Consider the following 20,007-nt stretch of genomic DNA (forward strand, 5'->3'; position numbering starts at 1 on the left):
ATGGTCCTTTCCACTAAGCATTGTTTTTTTTTTTTGAGACGGAGTCTCACTCTGTCGCCCAGGCTGGAGTGCAGTGGCGCCATCTTGGCTCACTGTAACCTCCACGTCCTGGGTTCAAGTGATTCTCCTCTCTCAGCCTCCCACAGGTGCCCAGCACCACGCCTGGCTAATTTTTGTATTTTTAGTAGAGACAGGGTTTCGCCATGTTGGGCAGGCTGGTCTCGACTCCTGGTCTCAAGTGATCCGCCCACCTGGGCCCCTCAAAGTGCTGGGATTACAGGTGTGAGCCACTGCACCTGACCCAAACACATTTTAAAGCAGAAATAAATCCCAAATGCAGAAATATTATAAATGCTTAGAAAGGGTCCCTAGAGAGTTTGAGTTTAGAATTCTCCATAGGAAAATATATTAAACATGATTTTGTCTTCTCTTCCCAAAAGTTATCACCATTCTGTGGGAAAATAAATGTTTCTATTCAATAATGTTTTGTGATAATATGGGAATAATAATTCTAACTGAAAAGGACCAGGGAAAACTTTTTGGAAGCAAGGAATTTTGTACAGCACCTTGAAGGATGGGTAGATCTTATTAGCCAAATGAAGGAAAGGCATTCCAGTCAAGGGAAAAGAATGGCTCAAGAAAAAGGGAGGGTAGAAATGCACAGAATGTGTTCCAGGATAAGCACACAGTATTCAGAGTAGTGAAAGAGAAGGCTGAGAAGGTAGAACAGTAACAAATTGTGAGGGACTCTGAACATGTGGCAGAAGCATATATTCATATTCAGCTCCCCCTTTTTTTTTGAGATGGAGTCTTGATCTGTCACCCGGGCTGGAGTGCAGTGGCGCGATCTCGGCTCACTGCAACCTCCGCCTCCTGGGTTCAAGCGATTCTCCTGCCTCAGCCTCCTGAGTAGCTTGGATTACAGGCGTGTGCCACCACACTGGGCTAACTATTGTATTTTTAGTACAGACGGGGTTTCACCACGTTGGTCAGGCTGGTGTTGAACTCCTGACCTCGTGATCCGCCCACCTCGGCCTCCCAAAGTGCTGGGATTACAGGTGTGAGCCACCGTACCCGGCCTCAGCCTTTTATTTACACAATGGGGAACCTTGCTGGTATTTTTTCCCCACAAAGGAATAGCCAAGTTGGATCTCTGCTAGGAAGATAAACCAGCAGCAACATATAAGGCAGGAATGGGGAGGAAAGAAAAATACTACAAAAACTCCAGAAACAACTACTGAATAGGAAGCATTTTCTTGTCATCTCACAACACCAACGACATTGCTTTGCACATAAGAGAGGCCCAACAAACTTTTATTTCTTGTCTGGGAAGAAGACAGGAATTATGACGAGGCCAAAGAATCCTATAATAGTGAGAAAACCGGACTGTAATACATTTCTTCTCCACAGTAAAGATTCTATTCATATTTATGTAAGAAACTCAGAAAAGTCTTACTCTTCACTTATGTTTTGTATAAAGATGATTAAGAAGATATTGAAAATATAATGTGATTTATAAGATGATTTATAAAATAATGAAGCAAGATAGTTCCAACAGAAAGATTGAAATATTTCTGCAAAGCTACAACAAAACACAGCACCTAAAGGCATCTTTAAAGTAGAACTTGTCCCTACAAATGGAATCCAGAGACACAGCAGAGATTTAAACAGACACACAGAAGCAATACAGCATGTGCTTTGGGATCAGGCCATGATTTGAATCTCGGCACAGTGACTTATTAGTTATATGATCTTACGCTAAACTCTCAGTTGGTGTGGGCATAATGACACTTACCTAAAATGTGCTGTGATAATTACAGACATGATTTATAAAGCACCTGACCCAGCACCTGGCTCTGATACGTAACAAAAGTACTCAACATAGTGCTGTAGTAATAACAGTAACTGTTATTATAAAATAGACATATTTAATATATATTCAAATAAATTTAGAATAACCTAAATCTATGTCAGATTTTCCATTTTAAAATTCCAGAGAACGAATTACAAATTTCTAAAGATAGATCTTAGAAATATTTTATGTTTATGAAAAGGTCATTTTAAAACTACTATATCTTAACACTGTTTTAATTAGTCTAGTAAGCAAGTCTCAGATCTATATTAAAATATGTTTGTAACACCGAATATCTGATTTAAGAATGTAAGAAAATACAACTAAACTGCTTATCTGGCCAGAGAGGATTTTGGAGACATGCCTCTACAACAACATCACACAACTTTTTACTTTGAAACCGCTCCAATACTTAAATTATAAGTAATAGCCTGGGAAATAGCTTGCGAAAACGACTCCGTGGTAGTTGTAAAGAGAAGTAGGTGTGAGACCACCCCTAATCCCTGAGGCCCCCCTCTCCTTACACACACCATGTCAACCAACAGTGATCTACCCTTTTTAATGTTGTTTATTCACTTCTAAACAATCAACTAAAGCTGCTCCTGAATAGTGAGAACCCAATCAAAAGTGGTATTTATCAGAAGCAATCACACCGGCTATTATCAGGCCAGAAATCTTCGGTACACCCTTCTAAAGTGGCAGCTTGAAAACTCAGCTCGGTTGGTCCTGCTGACTTCCAACACACCCCACGAACGCTCCAATGCAAACCCGATAGAAAGGAAAGCCAAGAACCTACTTCGTTTAATTCTACGGTGTGGTTAAATTATGCATTAAGGCCAATAAAATTTCCATCCTTACTCGTTTTCTTTAACAGAGTTCAAATGCTACTAGTTCAAATGCTCTAATTGGTTACTATTAAAACAAGGAAATTACAGATTTTTTTTTATTCGAAGGTATTCTATAGATTTCAGGAAAGAGTTTTCTTAACGTTTTATGTTTACTTACTCTTTTTGCAGCAACTACCAATTTCTATGGTAAATCGACCAGTTGGTGCCCAAAAGTTCACTAATTTATGCACGGTCAAGGCAGGTATTTGCCATAAACTGCCTGGTTTAGGTAGGACGCGCCCGACTCCAAGTGATTGCAATCAGCCTCGGAATGAATTCCACGGGGATTCGGGCTTTAATTCACAATTTGTTACTTACATTCAGAGTGGTAAGAAGTCGCTGGATTCTAGTATAGTTTTTATCTTTAAAAAAAAAAAAAGACTCAGGAGTGAGGCTCTTAACGCTTTACTCTCATTTTAAGACTTTCCGACAAAAAAGCAGCAACTCCTCAAGCCGAGTTTCTGGTTTCTTGAGCATCGACGCCGCGTCCCCGCAGCGCCCACAGGTCCCGCAAGCCCCCAGCCCGCCTCCTGCCCAAAACAAAGGACGTCACCCCCAGACCTCTGGACACAGAAGCCCCACACGCACGCACACGCGCCCCTCCCTGTCACCTCCCTCCGAGAGCCCCTCAAACGCCTCAGACCCCGCGTCGCGGAAGCGCTCACCTCCCGCGGGCGGGCGGGTCCCGGGTACTCGGTGAAGGTGCAGCGGCGGCCGCCTCACAGGCGGGTGGTCACGGCCCCTCCCCCAAGGCAGGGGCACCGCAGGAGGCCGGCGCGCCCCCTGCTCCCGCCCCCGGCAGGTCACGTGGGCCAGAGCTCTTAGCGCCCCTAGCTTTCCCGGAGCGTCCCTCCGCCACCTAGGGGTCCCGCCGCTCCGCCGGTCTCAACGCCGCCCTCCTCTGCGCCTGCGCCCCGGCTCCAGGCGCTCTCATTCAAACCGACAACGCCCCGCGTCTTTCGGACCGGCCAATGGCGGGCGGCGCAGCGGGGCGGGGCGGGGCGCTGGTTGCCCCCCTCTTCGCAGTCCTGGCGAACCGTCTGCGTGTCAAGGTGACAGGGGGCTTGGGAGCTTGGTCCTCCTCTGCTCCGGGACGTGTCCTCAACCCTCAGACTGAAGTTTCTTTCCTGTCCTCTTCTTTCTTCTTCAGACACTAAAAAGTAGAGCAATAAATATTGTCTAGAGTTGGCCGGGCGCAGTGGCTGACGGCTATAATCCCAGCACTTTGGGAGGCCGAGGCGGGCGGATCACCTGAGGTCGGGAGTTCGAGACCAGCCTGACCAACATGGAGAAACCCCGTCTCTACTAAAAATACAAAATTAGCCGGGAGTGGTGGCGCATGCCTTTAATCCCAGCTACTCAGGAGGCTGAGGCAGGAGAATCGCTTGAATCCGGGAGGCGGAGGTTGCCGTGAGTGGAGATCGCACCATTGCACTCCAGCCTGGGCAACAAGAGCGAAATTCCATCTCAAAAACAAAACAAACAAACAAAAAACATCGTACAGAGTTCAGATAGAGGCTGGCCTAGATCCCTTTAAAAAAGGAGCGCAAAACCAGCGCCGCCTTTTTGGAAGACTTGGTGCTGCGCTACAGAATGAGTGTCCCAAGCGGCGGATGCGGGATATAGAAGAAAAAGAGGCCTCTGTGGAAGGAACAGAGGGACCGTGTGAAAACTTGAACAAGGCAGCCTCAGTTCTTGAGGCTGTGCCCAACCCTGCCTTTTCCAGCTGTTGGAAAAGCAAACTTCTGTTGACTACAGAATCGCTGGTTCCCAGGAAAATTGGGTGGCAGTTTTACTCAGTTTCACTCAGTTTCAGCGCCTACATTCTAAAGACACTGGGAAGAATAAGTTTTATTTCCATTCACCTCTCCTCCATGTCAAGGTGACCCCAAAATAGTAGTCACCTTATAGTTTGTTCTTCACAAAATACCGGCCGGGCGCGGTGATTCACATCTGTAATACCAGCAACTTTGGGAGGCCGAGGCGGGGGGATCACCTGAGTTGGAGACCAGCCTGGTCAAAATGGTGAAACCCCGTCTCTACTAAAAATACAAAAATTAGCCGTGCCTGGTGGTGGGCGCCTGCAATCCCAGCTATTCGGGAGGCTGAGGCAGGAGAATTGCTTGAACCCAGGAGGCGGAGGTTGCAGTGAGCCGAGATCGCGCCACTGCACTCCAGCCTCGGCGACAGAGCGAGACTCCGTCTCAAACAACAACAAAAACCAAAATACCAAGACCAGAGTCTCTCTGGGGTAAAGCATCTGATGAATTTACTTAGATTATTTTTCAAATAGATATTTCTCTTCTGAAATGAAGTTTAAATGTTTCTACAGGGTAAAGGCTATGTTAAAGAAAACTCCGGGTTCAGTATCTCCGTGAATGATGGCCATAACCAGTGATCCAAGCAACATTTCCCATTAGGTGCATGTTATGGCAAATTGCTTAAAGGAACAGCTTTATCATCAAACTAGACCTGGATTTGAGTTCCAATTCTGCTACTTACTTGCTGATTGACCTTGAATGAGTTATCTTCTTTAGTCTTAGTTTCCCCAACTGTAAAACATAATAAAGCCTCTTCTAATAAGGGTTGCTATGATGCTTCTGTGAGGTAAGGTTGTTAAGTGGTTGACATAGGGCCTGACACATAGAAACTGCTCCATACTTGATACCTATTATCGTTATTATCAACAACCATCTTTAATATCAGGTTCTTGTAAATAACAATGGAATTGGTTGGCTGTACTGTTTCAGAGGTAGGTATTAATTCCTTCTTAATTATAAATTCTTTTAAAGTATGGATACTGTGAAAGCCGCAAAGGAAATTTTATATATAGAGAGAGAGAGACAGGACCTCCCTCTGTCACCCAGGCTGGAGATCACTGCACAGCAGCCTCAACCTCCCAGGGCCAAGTGATCCTCCGATCTCACCCCTCCCCTACACCCCAGTAGCTGGGACCACAGGAGCTTGACACTATGTCTGGCTATTTTTATTTTTTCAGTAGAGAAAAGGTCTCACTATGTTGCCCAGGCTGGTCTTGAACTCCTGGGCTCAAAGGATCCTCCTGCCTCGGCCTCCCAAAGTGCTGAGATTATAGGCATGAGCCCCCTCACCCAGCCAGAAGTACAACATTACATTCAACATGTCCAGAATTATTTACCCCCTGCAAATCTTCTCTTACATATGTGATTTCTATCTCTGATATTAGTTACTTCCATCTTCCTAATCACTCAAATTGAAAAATATCTTTTAAATGGCATAAGTCAGATTATGTCACTCTCATACTTGTAAACCTTTAGTGATTTCCCATTTAATTTAAAATAAAATCCAAACTTCCTGTGGGGGAAAAGGCCTTAAGCCATCTTGCCCCTGCCAATTTCTCTCTTCTCTCCTATTTTTTCCTCCTGCTGCCTCACTTTCCTCCAAGTACACAGGGCATTCTTCATGCCCTAGAATGGACTAAGCCTCAAGGTTCTCTCAGGACCTCCTCCCTGCCTAGATTTTCTCCAAGCTCTTTAAATGGTTGGCTTCTTTTCATCCTCAGCTCTCAGCTTATTCATTACAGTATTCAGCAAGTATGTATTAAACTTCTGCTGTGTGTCAGGAGCTGTTCTAGGTACAGGGAATATAGTAGTGAGCACAACAGAACACAGCCCCTGATCTCTTGGAGCTCAACAAAAATAAACAACAAGAAATATCAGGACTGGGTGTGCTCACACCTGTAATTGCAGCACTTTGGGAAGCTAAGGTGGGACGGCTGCTTGAGGCCAGGAGTTTGAGACCAGCCTGGGCAACATAGTGAGACCCTATCTCTACAAAAATAATTTTTTTTTATTAGCCTGGTGTGGTGGCACACACCTGTAGTCTCAGCTACTCGGGAGGCTGAGGCTGAGGCCCAAGAGTTCAAGGCTCCAGGGAGCTATGATCCAGCCACTGCACTCTAGCCTGGGTGACAGAGCCAGACCCTGCTTCAAGAAAGAAAAAAGAAAAAGAAAAATATCAGGTTATGATAGGTACCATGCAGAGAGTTACAAGAAGGGTGATGTGAGAGTGAGTAAGTTACTACTTTACTTCAGATTGGGGGCTAAGATAAGGAAGTCCTCTCTGAGAAAACGGCATTCAAACTGGGATTTGAATTATGAGAAGGAGCCAGCCTTCAAGCAAACTTCAGGGAAAAGCACATTAGGAAAAGGCAACAGCCAGTGCAAAGTCCTGCGAGGATTTTGCAGGATTTGAGAGCTTTGTGGACTTGAGAAACTGGAGGAAGGCCACTGTGGCTGCAGTGAGAAAGAAGAAAACATACAAAAGGCAATGTAGGCCTTTGCAAGCCAGGGTAGTGAGTTTGGACTTTATTTTCTAAATATTATAGGAATCCTGTGGAAGGTTTTAAATATGGGAATAACTTCATCTGATTTATATATATATATATCTTTTTTTTTTTTTTTGAGATGGAGTTTTGCTCTTGTTGCCCAGGCTGGAGTGCAATGGTGCAATCTCAGCTCACTGCAATCTCTACCTCCAGGGTTCAAGCAATTCTCCTGCCTCAGCCACCCGATTCGCTGGGACTACAGGCATGTGCCACCATACTCAGCTAATTTTGTATTTTTAGTAGACAGGGTTTCACCATGTTGGTCAGGCTGGTCTTGAACTCCTGACATCAGGTGATCCGCCTGCCTCGGCCTCCCAAAGTTCTGGGATTACAGGTGTCAGCCACCACGCCTGGTCCTGATTTATATTTTTAAAAAAGCACTCTGGAACAAATCCAGAATTTGAGACATTCTGCAACTAGCCCAGACTCTTTATAAATGTCAATGTCATGAAAAACAAAAAGGCACATTAGTCTTGCTGGGGATCCTGGATCAGAGAGAGAGAAAGAGAGAGAGAGAGAGAGAGAGGAAGGGATCTGTTTAAAAACATACTGTGATCTGCTCCATAACATTTATGTTTAAATGCCTATTTTATGCCAGGCACTTTGCTGCATGCTGGGAACACAGCAATGAAGTTTTTACCACATCACTTCCACAGTACTAGATGAAATCCCCTGGTGATCACACTGCTGACAGGCTTCCTTGACCATTTTCCAGTGTGTTGGAGTAGGGGGAGAGCACTGATAATGTACATAACCTCACAACATGTGGGGTTGTTAGGATAGGCCAAACTTTGCTTTAAGATGAAACCAGGGTGGCTAGACTTCCCTGAATTATAAACGACCACACTGAATCAAGGCAAACTTGAATAACCAAGTAAATAACATTTGTTGCTTCCCTCCCCCAATAAAATCTATCAGAGTAACAGTGCTCCCGTGACTAAAAGAAAGAAGATTGGTTGTGTAGTTTCCTCAGCAAGAATGTGGACTTGATAACTCCACCTTTTAGAATAAAAGGAGATCCGGTGCGGTGGCTGATGCCTTTGATCCCAGCACTTCAGGAGGCTGAGGTGGGAGGATCGCATGAGCCCAGGAGTCGGAGACCAGCCTGGGCAACATAGTGATACCCTGTTTTTACAAAAAAATAAAAATTAGCCTGGTGTGGTGTCATGTACCTGTGGTCCCAGCTGCTTGGGAGGCTGAGGTGGGAGGATCACTTGAGCCCAGGAGGTCAATGCTGCAGTGAGCTGTGCTTGCGCCACTGCACTCCAGCCTGGGCAACAGAGCAAGGCCTTGTCTCAAAAAAAAAAAAATGTGTGTACATATGTATATGTGTGTACATATATATACACACATACATATGTATCTATATATGTATGTACATACATACACATATATAGGTGTATGTATATATATGAAATAAAAATAGAATAAAAGAAGGAAAAAATGAGGGTGTGGAGTAGGTGAGTGAGTAAGAGCTTTCCAAAGGAATAGCTAAGAAAAAGAGAATGGGAAGGAGACTTCAAAATGCAGGGAAACAGCCTACTAACATGCCTAATCTCTCATGTGAAATCTAGAGTAAATCAGTAAATAATAATAGCTAAGATTTATTGGTGCTAGATATATGCCAAGCACTAGTCTAAACTTTTTTCATGTTTGAGGATTATACCTGGACATTGACTGATGTAAAGACTAAATGAATTAATACATATAAAGTGTTTAGAACAGGGCCTACCACATATAAGTCCTAAATTTTGCTATTATTATTATTTTAACTATAATCTCCACGGCAACCCTATGAAGTAGGTACTAACATCATCCCCATTTTACAGTATCTTAGGCTGGTTTCCCTAGAAGCCAATCCTGAGATGGGATTTAGATCCCTGTAATTTATCGAGGGAGGGCTCTTTAGGAGGAACCCATAGGGAGAGAGTGAAACAGGATAGGGAAGGGGAAACAACCAAGAAAAACGGATCTTAGGAAATCCTAGCCTTGATCTGCTCTATTGAGGGAGGGCTCTGGAATCTAGAGCATAAACCAAACTGCAGAATTAGCCCCATCTTACACAAAGGTGTTTGTACCTTTGTATCAGGATAAAGTGGGGCGTAACTGCACCCCCCCAAGTGTGGCTGCCTTCCCTAGTGTAGACTCTCCAGAGAAAAAGGCACCTGTGAGCTCTAGCAGCCAACCTCACAACAGTGGAGAGACAGGTGTACTGGCCAGTAAAGCGTATCCAAACAGGGCACCTAACATAGCATCCACCAAGGCTAGTAAATGGTAGAACCAGTCTGTCTCAGGAGCCATGCTTTTACTCTCTCTATATATACTGACTTTTAAAAATTCAAAAGGAAAATGACAAATGGAGACCTATGTTACTGATAAAGAGTTAATACTAAATACTTAGTATTTAAATGAAATTACCTTACAATGAAATAACCTCAAAGAAAAAAAGACAACAACCCAATAGGGCAAAGGACAAGGACCAGCACTTAAGTGACCACAATGAGCTCACTTACAAACTTCTGCTTCATTATTATTTAAATAAATGCAAACTAGAACAGCAATGGGACTCCTTTTTTGCCCATCAGACTTCAGATTTTAAAAAATTATGTTACCCATTGTTGCTGAGGATGTGATAAAATGAGTCCTCTCATAAGCTGAGGTTGGAGCTGCAACTATGACCATTTTGGAGGGAGATTTTGTAATATGTGTCAAAAGCCTTAGTACCTCTTGACCAAAAAATTCCATTTTTTAGGACTTCACCTACATTAACAATCAGGCAAATGTGCAAAACAAATGCACCAGGATGCTTATCACACAATCATTTTTAATATTCAAACATTTGAAACCACTTACCTGTCCAAAAGATTGGTGAAAACAATCAAGTCATCCATACAGTGGAATATTGTGCAGCAATTGAATTTATTTGCTAGCTAAGATGCATATTGGTTGACATGGAAAGGTATTCACAATGTATTGGATTCAGTTCTTTTAGGAGCAGGTTATAAAGTGCTATAAGTATTAATGTTTTCTAATATGTTTTACAATGAACATGTATTACTTGTAATTAAAAAACAGTTATATTGTAGATAATAGCTAAATATGCAAAGGACAGAGATAATTCACAAATGAAGAAATAAAAATGGACAATAAACATGAAAAATGTCCAACTTCATGAATTATTGAAGTACTACAAATTAAAACACTAAAATACCTTTTTTAATTAACAAAGATTTTTTTAAAATATTACAATTTAGTATTGCAGAGAGCATATCAATATATTATTCCCACACTGTTGATGAATATATGCTTGTAATCAATTTTGTTTTTATATTAAGAGCATTAAAGTACTTACACTCTGTCCTAATACTTTCCCATCTAAGAATCTATCCTAAAGAAATAATTAGAAATACAGACAAGGATGTTTTACTGTTGGGTTATTTTAAAATATTGAGGCCAGGTACAGTAGCTCACTCCTGTAATCCCAGCACTTTGAGAGGCTAAGGTAGGAGGATCACTTGAGTCCAAGAGTTTGAGACCAGACTGGGCAACATGGCAAGACCCCATCTCTACCAAAAAATTTAAAAATTAGCTGGGTGTAGTGGCACACGCCTGTAGTCCCAGCTACTCGGGAGGCTGAGGTAAGAGGACGGCTTGAGCTGTAATTATGCCGCTGTACTCCAGCCTGGGTGATAGAGCAAAAACCTATCTCAAAAACAAAAAAAGAAAATGTTGAAAACTTGGATATACCCTAAATGTCTGTCATTAGGGAAATGATTATAGTATAGCCATGTAGTGGATATAACTATTAAAAACAAATTTTCATTTCAAAGTTTTTAATAATGTGGGGAAATGTTCTTGACATTAGGTGAAAAAAAATTGTATAAAATTTTTTATATATTATGACCTCAAAACACTAGAAGCAATTATGCTGAAGCATTGTCTTTCTATACTTTCCTCAATTTTTCACATTTTCTACAATAAGCAGATAAATATAAAATACAAAAAGTTAAAAACTGGCTGGGCGCGGTGGTTCACGCTTGTCACCCCAGGACTTTGGGAGGCTGAGGCGGGTGGATTGCTTGAGTCCAAGAGTTCAAGACCAGTCTGGCCAACATGGCAAAACCCCATCTCTACTAAAAATACAAAAATAAGCTGGGAGTGGTGGCACATGCCTGTAATCCCAGCTACTTGGGGGGCTGAGGTGGGAGGATAACTTGAGCCTGGGAGGCAGAGAGTGCAGTGAGCTGAGATCACGTTACTGTACCCCAGCCTGGGTGACAAAGTGAGACCCTGTCTCAAAAAAAAAAAAAAAAAAAAAGTTGAAAACTAAGAAAAACCACTGTGAATTTGTACATATTTCCCACAAATGCCTCTCTCTATCACTTCCTTCTGATATCTTTCTATTAAAAAAAAAAATGTATGAAAAGAGAGTAAGTGCTTGGGGGAGGTGGATAATACAGATGTTAGTGGTTGGGTGGAATGGAGAGAATCTGTCCTGAGCTGGGGTGACCAATCATCCCAAGACTGAGAGGGCCCCAGGATGAGAGACTTCAAATTTTAAAACCTTGAGGAGTTGGCAAAGGCAATAGCATGGAAACCCTTTGGGACTTGTAGATCAAACAAAGATGGTAGGTTTAAGAAGCCTGTCTGAGAAAGAGAAGCAAGTAAGTAGCTTAGGGCTTTAACCAGGAGACACCTCTCTTTCTTTACAGGGTTGGTGAAGATATATTAATACCTCTTAGGGTTCACTAAAGTTGAGGTGGGCACTATCACTGGTTAACAGCAGATCTAGAGGCTGCCTTTGCTTTGCCAGCAAAGCAATCAAATGCTCTTAATTTACATGGTGTCAGGTGTAAAGGAAGTTGCAAAGAAGTTGCCTGGTAAAACTTCATTACTACCACATTGTTCAAAAACTCAGTAGGGTGGCTTGCTAAGAAAGGAAGCAAGACTCTTATGATGACTCTAGAAGTCTTCCATGTACCTAACTTCTAAGATTCTGTTTGCCTTTAGGGTAACATGCTTGCTCAGATGTTCTCCTCTGAAGATAATGACATTGTTTTATGATGTTATTATCAGTTTTAATAATGGGATTGCAAATGTGCCCAGAGGTTTAGGCAAATCATACCAATCCAAATTGTCATCATTTGGAATTCTTTCTACCTTAGTGGCTAGACTCCACCTCAGATAGTTGTCACTGACCCTTCCCAAACCATTGTGTTTTGCATTAGTAGAACAGAACTTTGGTAGGGCTCTGGTCTCAGAGACATTAACCCATTTATGCCTGAGGTTGCATTTTTTGGAATTTTTGCAATCAGACCTTAGTGATGACCTTGAGCAGTAGGACATAAATAATTCCCACATGCTTAGCATTCCAATAATGGAACACTAGGCATAAAAACTAAGTAAATTTTTAGCGGTGTCTCACTTCCCCATTGGGTCACATTCTTTCCAAGAAACCAAGTATAGTCATCCTACAGATACTTGCTAGCATGCTGGAGGGATTGTGCAGAAAAGGGTAGATCTTTTATGAATATTTGAGCAACACGACCATGCCAATGTCTATGAATTCTACCCATTGCTTCCACTCTCACCAATTATGACTGTTCATCCTCTGACCACAGGCTTCTTTTAAGACATTTTTGTGTTCACAGAGCCTCTTAAACCCATTTAGGAGGATTATAGATGTTCTCTCTAGCAAGCTAGGTACAAAGGCTTTTTCAGTCCACCTTTGTCAGTTAAATTTTCACCCTTACTTGCCCTTCCATTTGGGGAAGAGGGAGAAGGAGAGAAGGTAAAAAGATTTGACATTTTTTGAGCACCTGCCATGTGTCAGACACTGAGCAAGGCACTTCCATACACTTATCTAATTTAATTGTCATGAGCACCCTTTATCTCCATTTTGTGGATGTGGGGACTGAGGTTCAGATCACTTAGATAACTTATCCAAGGTCCTCAATTACTAAGGAGCAGAGCTAAGGGTCAAACTCATTTTTTTTTATTTGTTTGTTTATTTGTTTTTGAGACGGAGTTTCGTTCTTGTTGCCCAGGCTGGAGTGCAGAGGTGCAATCTCAGCTCATCGTAACCTCTGCCTCCTGGGTTCAAGCGATTCTCCTGCCTCAGCCTCCCTAGTAGCTAGGATTACAGGCATGCACCACCATGCCCGGCTAATTTTGTATTTTTAGTAGAGACAGTGTTTCTCCATGTTGGTCAGGCTTTTCTTGAACTCCCGATCTCAGGTGATCCGCCCTCCTCGGCCTCCCAAAGTTCTGGGATTACAGGCATGAGCCACCGCGCCCGGCCCAAACTCAGCTTTTAAACAACTTGTGCTTCTCCACTCTCCTCAAGCAGCCAAATTGGTCTTCTTCCCTTCCTTACCTCCTCCCTGTCTGCCTTCCCTTTTCTCACTGTCTCCCCTCCCTCCTTCCACCAGTATTTTATTATTGTGATAAATGCTACTAAGGAGATACATGGAATACTCTGGAGGCTTATATCAGAGGACCCTGGCCTACTGTGGGAATGAAAGAAGGTTCTGGAGGAAGTGGCATGCTAGGAGTTGAGTAAGAAATAACCAGGTAGAAAGGCAGGAGGAAGGTGGGGTGGACACTTCAGGCCCTGTGAACAGATGAAGGGAAGGTCTAAGGTAGGCAGGAGGCAGTGTATTTGAGGAGCAAAAGAAGTTCAGGGGACAGGGGACCCCCAGGGGCCAAGGAGTAAGTGCAGAGAGTGAGCACTTCAGGGAGAGGATTCCAGTCCTCATCACTAGCTGCACAATCCCACTCACATGAAGCACTAAGGAAGAGGATTATTTGCAGTCTTTTTTTTGAGACAGAGTCTCGCTCTGTCGCCCAGGCTGGAGTGCAGTGGCGCGATCTCAGCTCACTGTACCCTCTGCCTCCCGGGTTTAAGTGATTCCCCTGCCTCAGCCTCCCGACTAGCTGGGATTACAGGTGCGTGCCACCACATCTGGCTAATTTTTTGTATCTTTAGTAGAGACGGGGTTTCACCATGTTGGCCAGGCTCGAACTCCTGACCTCGTGATCCGCCTGCCTCGGCCTCCCAAAGTGCTGGGATTACAGGCGTGAGTCACTGCGCCCAGCCCATTTTCAGTCTTCACAGAGAAAACACATTTTATCCTTGAGTAGTGTTTCTAACTGGGGGCCCTATTGGTGTTTTGGACGAGAGCATTCTTCTTTGCACAGGACTTTACTTCCACTGTGGCCCCTGAGTACTAAATGCCAGCTGCACTCCGCCTCCATTTTTAAAAGCCCCTGGGTGGTCCTGCCATCCTATTGAGAACCAACGGCTCTAGTTCAGGCTGCAGGAGTGTCACTGCCATCAACTTCAGGACCATGCTTTATCCCTTCATCCAGCAACATCCAAACTCCTCTTCTGGTGGATCTTCTTCCCTGTAGACATCCTAATGGTTCTCATGTATACCACCATGACACACTGGGAGAATTTCCAGTTCCATGAAATAAATGTTGAGACCCTGCCATCCCTGCCATATGCCCTGGTTGGGAGTACAGATAGGCTAGTGGCAGGACAGATATGAAAAAATTAATTACAAGATAGTGGGGAAAGTGTAACCGAGGAACCTTGTACAGGACATGAATTGGCAAAAGATGAAGGGATGACCTCTCCTGGCCAAGGAGGCCAGACAGGAAGGGCATTCCAGGCGTGTCTTCTTCAAAGACTTGGGGACATAAAACACCAGGTGAGCTTGGGAAGCTATAAATAGCTTGGGATTGTTGAAGCATGAATTTCAAGGCAAGGTGTGGTAGGAAGACAGGTTGGGGAGGTAGGCTGCCGCAGTTCACAAAGGGCCTCAGAGGCCATGTGGAGCTTAGACAGTACACAAAACAAACTGCCAAATGTGTTACACTTGCAAACCTGCAATCATCCTAAAATGATAACATCTGAATGAGGTCATTAAAACTTTTCTGAAGAGCTTTATAGATAAGGTTACTGCTGTTTGATACAATTTTCTCCCTGGCTCTATAATCTCATTTTATGAAGTTCCTGTGTGCCTCAGAGGACTTTAAAGTCTCTTTTCTATTATTACTATGTTTTTGAGACAGGGCCTCCCTCTGTTATCCAGGCTAGAGGGCAGTGGCGTGATCATAGCTCACTGCAGCTTCCAACTCCTGGGTTCAAGCGATCCCTTCTGCCTCAGCCTCCTGAGTAGCTAGGACTACAAGCTTGTGAGCTTCTGTCACCATGCCCAGCTGATGCGTGTGTGTGTGTGTGTGTGTGTGTGTGTGTGTGTGTGTGTGTGTGTGTGTGTGTGTTTTAAAGACAGGGTCTTGCTATGTTGCCCAGCTGGTTTTAAACTCCTAGCCTCAAGTGATGCTCCACCCTAAGAATCCCAAAGTGCTGGGATTACAGGTGTGAGCTACCAAGGCCTGCTCATGTATTATTATTATTATTATTTTGAGAAAGGGTCTGGCTCTGTCACCCAGGGTGGAGTTCAGTGGCATGATCTTGGCTCACTGCAACCTCTGCCTCCTGGATTCAAGTGATCCTCCCACCTCAGCCTCCCAAGTAGCTGGGACTACAGGTGTGCACCACCACGCCCAGCTAATATTTGTATTTTTAGTAGAGACGGGGTTTCACCGTGTTGGCCAGGTGGTCTCAAATTCCTGACCTCAAATTATCCATCTGCCTCAGCTCCCCAAGCTTCCCTCAGCTGTATTATTTCTAATAGCTTTCTTGAGCTATGGCTGACATACAATCAACAGGACATATTTAAAAGGCACGATTTGTGAAGTTCTGAAAAAAAATCACCACAATCAACATATCTATCACTTCTAAAAATTTCCTCATGTCTCTTGGTCACCCTATCTCCCTTCTCAACCTCCACCCAACTCAGACAACCACTGATCTACTTTCTATTATTATATATCACTTTGCATTTTTCACAATTTTATATAAATGGAATTATACAATATATACCCTCTGTGTGTGTGTGTGTGTGTGTGTGTGTGTGTGTGTGTGTGTGTGTGTAACCTGGCTTCCTTCAAATAGCTAAATTACAGTCAAGCACCACATAATAGCATTTTGGTCAATGACAGACTACATCTACGACAGTGGTCCCGTAAGATTATATTACCATATTTTTACTGAACGTTTTCTATGTTTAGGTACACAAATACTTACTATTGTGTTACAATCGCCTACATAATTTAGCATGGTAACATGCTGTATGGGTTTGTAGCCTAAAAGCAATAGACTATACGATACAGCCTAGGTGTGTAGCAGGCCATACCATCTAGTTTGTGTAAGTACACTCTATGATGCATTTCTCAGAATGTGTATCTGGTGTTAAGTGACACATAACTGTATTTTGAGATTCATCCATGTATTACAGTTGCATGTATCAATAGTTATCATTTTTAATTTTTTTTAAACTTTCCAGTTTTGAAGGTATGCCCTCCTGCTGTATCTCAATAAATTACAATTGTTCCACAGGATAAAAAAGCTTCACATCAAGAGGGACTTTGGGGTAGTAGTACCCCCTGGAGATACAATAAATGCTGCTTGGGGATGAAATGATGAGGCATAGATCCTAGTTTTCTAAGAATCCTCCAAAAGAGTACTATGGTAAGCAAAACAATGGCCCCAAAAGATGTCTAAGTACTAATCCCTGGAATCTGCACATGTGTTACATGTCAAAGGGATTTTGCGGGTGCAATTAAATTAAGGATCTTGAGATGATTATCCTAGATTATCCAGGTGAGCCCAGTGTAATCACAAGGGTCCTTGTAAGTGAAAGACTGAGGCAGGAATGTCACAGTCAGAGGAGATTTGAAGATGTTGTGATGTTGCTTTTGAAGATGAAGGAAGGGGCCAATGGGTCAAGGAACGCAAATGGTTTCTAGAAGCTGGAAAAGGCAAGAAACTTGATTCTCCTGTCAAGCCTCCAGAAGGAATGCAGCCCTGCCTACACCTTTATTTCAGTCCAGTGAAATTATTTTCAGACGTTGACCTCCAGAACTTAATCAATTTGTGTAGTTTTACACTACATTTGTGATAACTTTGTGAAATAAAATTTATGAGAGGTCATTGGTTGACTGAGCTCCTGCACTAGGCCCCAACAGACCAGACCAAACTAGAATGGAGTCACTTGTGCTAGGGGCCACATAACCAAACTGAACTTAGAAATGGGTCAGTTTTCCAAAAAACAGGAAATTCATAGCAACCAACCTAATGGGGCCCAGTCAACTTGATCAGGCATGATAAGGAAATCCCCTCTGCTTGAAGTCACTTTGAAACAACCAATCTGCTTATTGTTCCTTGTTCCTTATTTCTGCTTACTTCAGCCTTTTCTGCCTGTAAAGCCCATCCTGTCTGCTCAGCTCATTGAAGAGCCTTTCTATTTCATAGATGGGATGCTGCCTGATTCATGAAGTGCCAACAAAAGCCAATTAGATCTTTGAAATCAATTTGTTGAAATTTTGTTCCTTAACAATTTGTTATAGAAGCAATAGGAAACTAAAACAATAACCAATCTTATTAAAAACAACAACAACACTGATGAGTCTGACTGCTTCTATTTCTTCTTCCTGTTTGTGACATGTGGTCTTACAGGAGTAGAAGCACGTTGGCTTTGGATGACCTGTCCTAGCTCTGTTCCTCTGAGCTTGGTTATCTTTTTTTTTTTTTTTTTTTTTTTTTTGAGACAGGGTCTCACCCTGTCACCCAGGCTGGAGTGCAGTGGCACGCTCTTAGCTCACTGCAACCTCTGCCTCCCAGGATCAAGTGATTATTGTGCCTCAGCCTCCCGAGCAGCTGGGACCACAGGTGCATGCCACCGTGCCCCATGCCTGGCTAATTTTTTTTTTTTTTTGTATTTTTAGTAGAGACAGGATTTCACCATGTTGGCCAGGCTGGTCTCAAACTTTTGTCCTCAAGTGATCTGCCCGCCTTTTCCTCCCAAAGAGCTGGAATTACAGGCATGAGCCACCACGTCCTCAGTTCTCATCTTAAAGAAGCAATGATATTTACTTCGGGGGCTATGGCAAGGACTGAAGAGATATACACAAAGCACCTACCACACAGTAGGCTTTTAATCCCACCTCACGCCTGATTCCAAGGGATTAAATCCTGGCTGCTAGTGGCCTGCTGTGTAATTTTAGCTAAACTGCCTCCTCTCCTTCAATCTGTTCCACAAGGTTAAAGGGAGATAATTAAGTCCCTGAGAGTGTTTAATTAGAGTTTGCAATGTGACTGGATACTGTTGGTTGAAAAGTGTTATTTAGAGGCAAAGTGCTGTTATTTTTGAGCAGATAATTGTTTCCTGTCCTAAGTTGTTTAACCTTGTACCGAGTTCCCTTCTCTGAGATAATGACATTGCTTGAGAGGGTAAAGAAATACTTCACCTAGGTGTTGTGAGTTTTAGTTAATTAATGCTTTTGAAACCTACACAAGCCTATCATAAAAGGCTAAACGTTGATTATTTACCTTTCATATGGTTGTCACTTCCGGTATCTTAATACTATCTAGTAAAAATTGGCATTGCAGCATTGGATCAGGTAATATTTACTTTATAATCGTGTTGGGGGCTCTAACTTACGACTATGCAAAAAGCTTTGTGCTTTTTACAAGAAAGGGGTTAGGGAAGTATTGATAGCTATTGTTTTTCTACCATGGCACAACTTATAACAGATTTACATTTCAAATCCTCATCTCATATAAAACCATACAAACTGACTAAAAAAGCTAAAATTGCGAAATACTGAGAGAGGTATTTTACATAATGGTTAACAAGTTTTTAAAGCTAGCATGTATCAAGACATTATGTGTCAGGCACTGTTCTAAACCTCATGCATGCATTAAAGCTAAAGTAGGCATAGGCTGGGTGCGGTGGCTTACGCCTGTAATTCCAGCACTTTGGGAGGCCGAGGCAGGAGGATTGCTTGAGCGCAGGAGGTCAAGGCCAGCTTGGCAAACAAAGTGAGACCCCACCTCTAAAAAAATTTAAAAAAAAATTAGCTAGGTGCAGTGGCAGGAACCTGTAGTCCTAGCTACTTGGGAAGTTGAGGTAGGAGGATCACTTGAGCACTGGAGGTTGAAGCTGCAGTGAGCTACGATCATGGCACTGCACTGCAGCCTGGGCGACAGAGGAAGACCCTGTCTCAAAAATAAATAAATAAATAAATAAATAAATAAATAAATAAATAAATAAGTTCAAGTGATTCTCGTGCCTCAGCCTCCCAAGTAGTTGGGATTACAGGCACCCGGCTAGTTTTTGCATTTTTAGTAGAGACGGGGTCTCATCATGTTGGCCAGGCTGGTCTTGAACTCCTGGCCTCAAAGGATCCGCCCACCTCAGCCTCCCAAAGTGCTGGGATTATAGGCATGAGCCACCACGCCCGGCCTACAAATATGTTTAAAACATAGAACATGCCCTAACAAAGGTAATCATCTTTTTATACGTTTAGGTGCCATGTATATTTGTATATCTTTTTTCTCTTAATTCATGTCCTTTGTTCTTTGGGGTCATTTTTTTTTTTATTGATTTGAGTGATCTTTATTCTAAAATACTTGGAAAAATACAAGAAAGCATGACAAGGGGTCCTGATTAAATTCTCCCCTGCCTTCACCAGCACATTGCCAGGTTTTGTTGATTACTCGAAAATGTCTTATGTCTTGAAAACACCAACTTGTTTAATCTCTGCCACCACCATGCTGGTTCCTTTCAGCTTTCCCAATAAACAATGTTATTTTCCATCCTCAGGTCTTTGCACACATGTCCTCTCAGCCCAGAACGCTCTGCCCCGACTCTCTGCGTCGTTGGTATGCGTCCTTCAGGCTCCAGTTGAAATGCATGGCCTTGGAGAGCCCTTCCCTGCCTATCTGATCTCGAGAAAGATTTTCCTTCCTTTCTTATATTCTTTCTTCC

The 20,007-nt window shown here is 43.0% G+C and overlaps 2 protein-coding genes across 14 annotated transcripts in view; one reads left to right on the plus strand and one right to left on the minus strand.

The window, feature by feature from the left end:
* The window catches only part of GPSM2 (G protein signaling modulator 2), a 56,956-nt gene extending 52,608 nt beyond the window's left edge, over positions 1 to 4,348 (minus strand). For 3 of the 11 annotated variants that reach the window (XM_034932548.3, XM_063606652.1, XM_063606650.1), the window contains exons 1-2: positions 3,405 to 4,347; positions 3,058 to 3,101 (exon numbers count right to left, since the gene is read on the minus strand). The gene's annotated coding sequence lies outside the window, so the exon portion shown is untranslated. Of the gene's footprint in view, positions 1 to 2,857; positions 3,102 to 3,404 lie in introns of all 11 variants that reach the window. The other 8 variants (XM_063606649.1, XM_034932566.3, XM_034932597.3 and 5 more) reach the window with 5 other exon arrangements.
* Positions 4,349 to 5,354: 1,006 nt separating this feature from the next.
* AKNAD1 (AKNA domain containing 1) overlaps positions 5,355 to 20,007 on the plus strand; it is a 62,722-nt gene continuing 48,069 nt past the window's right edge. For all 3 annotated transcript variants that reach the window (XM_063606638.1, XM_063606639.1, XM_055115170.2), the window contains exons 1-2: positions 5,355 to 5,491; positions 16,575 to 16,706. The gene's annotated coding sequence lies outside the window, so the exon portion shown is untranslated. The remainder of the gene's footprint in view (positions 5,492 to 16,574; positions 16,707 to 20,007) is intronic.

Source organism: Pan paniscus, chromosome 1 (assembly GCF_029289425.2).
Source record: "Pan paniscus chromosome 1, NHGRI_mPanPan1-v2.0_pri, whole genome shotgun sequence".
NCBI lineage: Eukaryota > Metazoa > Chordata > Mammalia > Primates > Hominidae > Pan > Pan paniscus.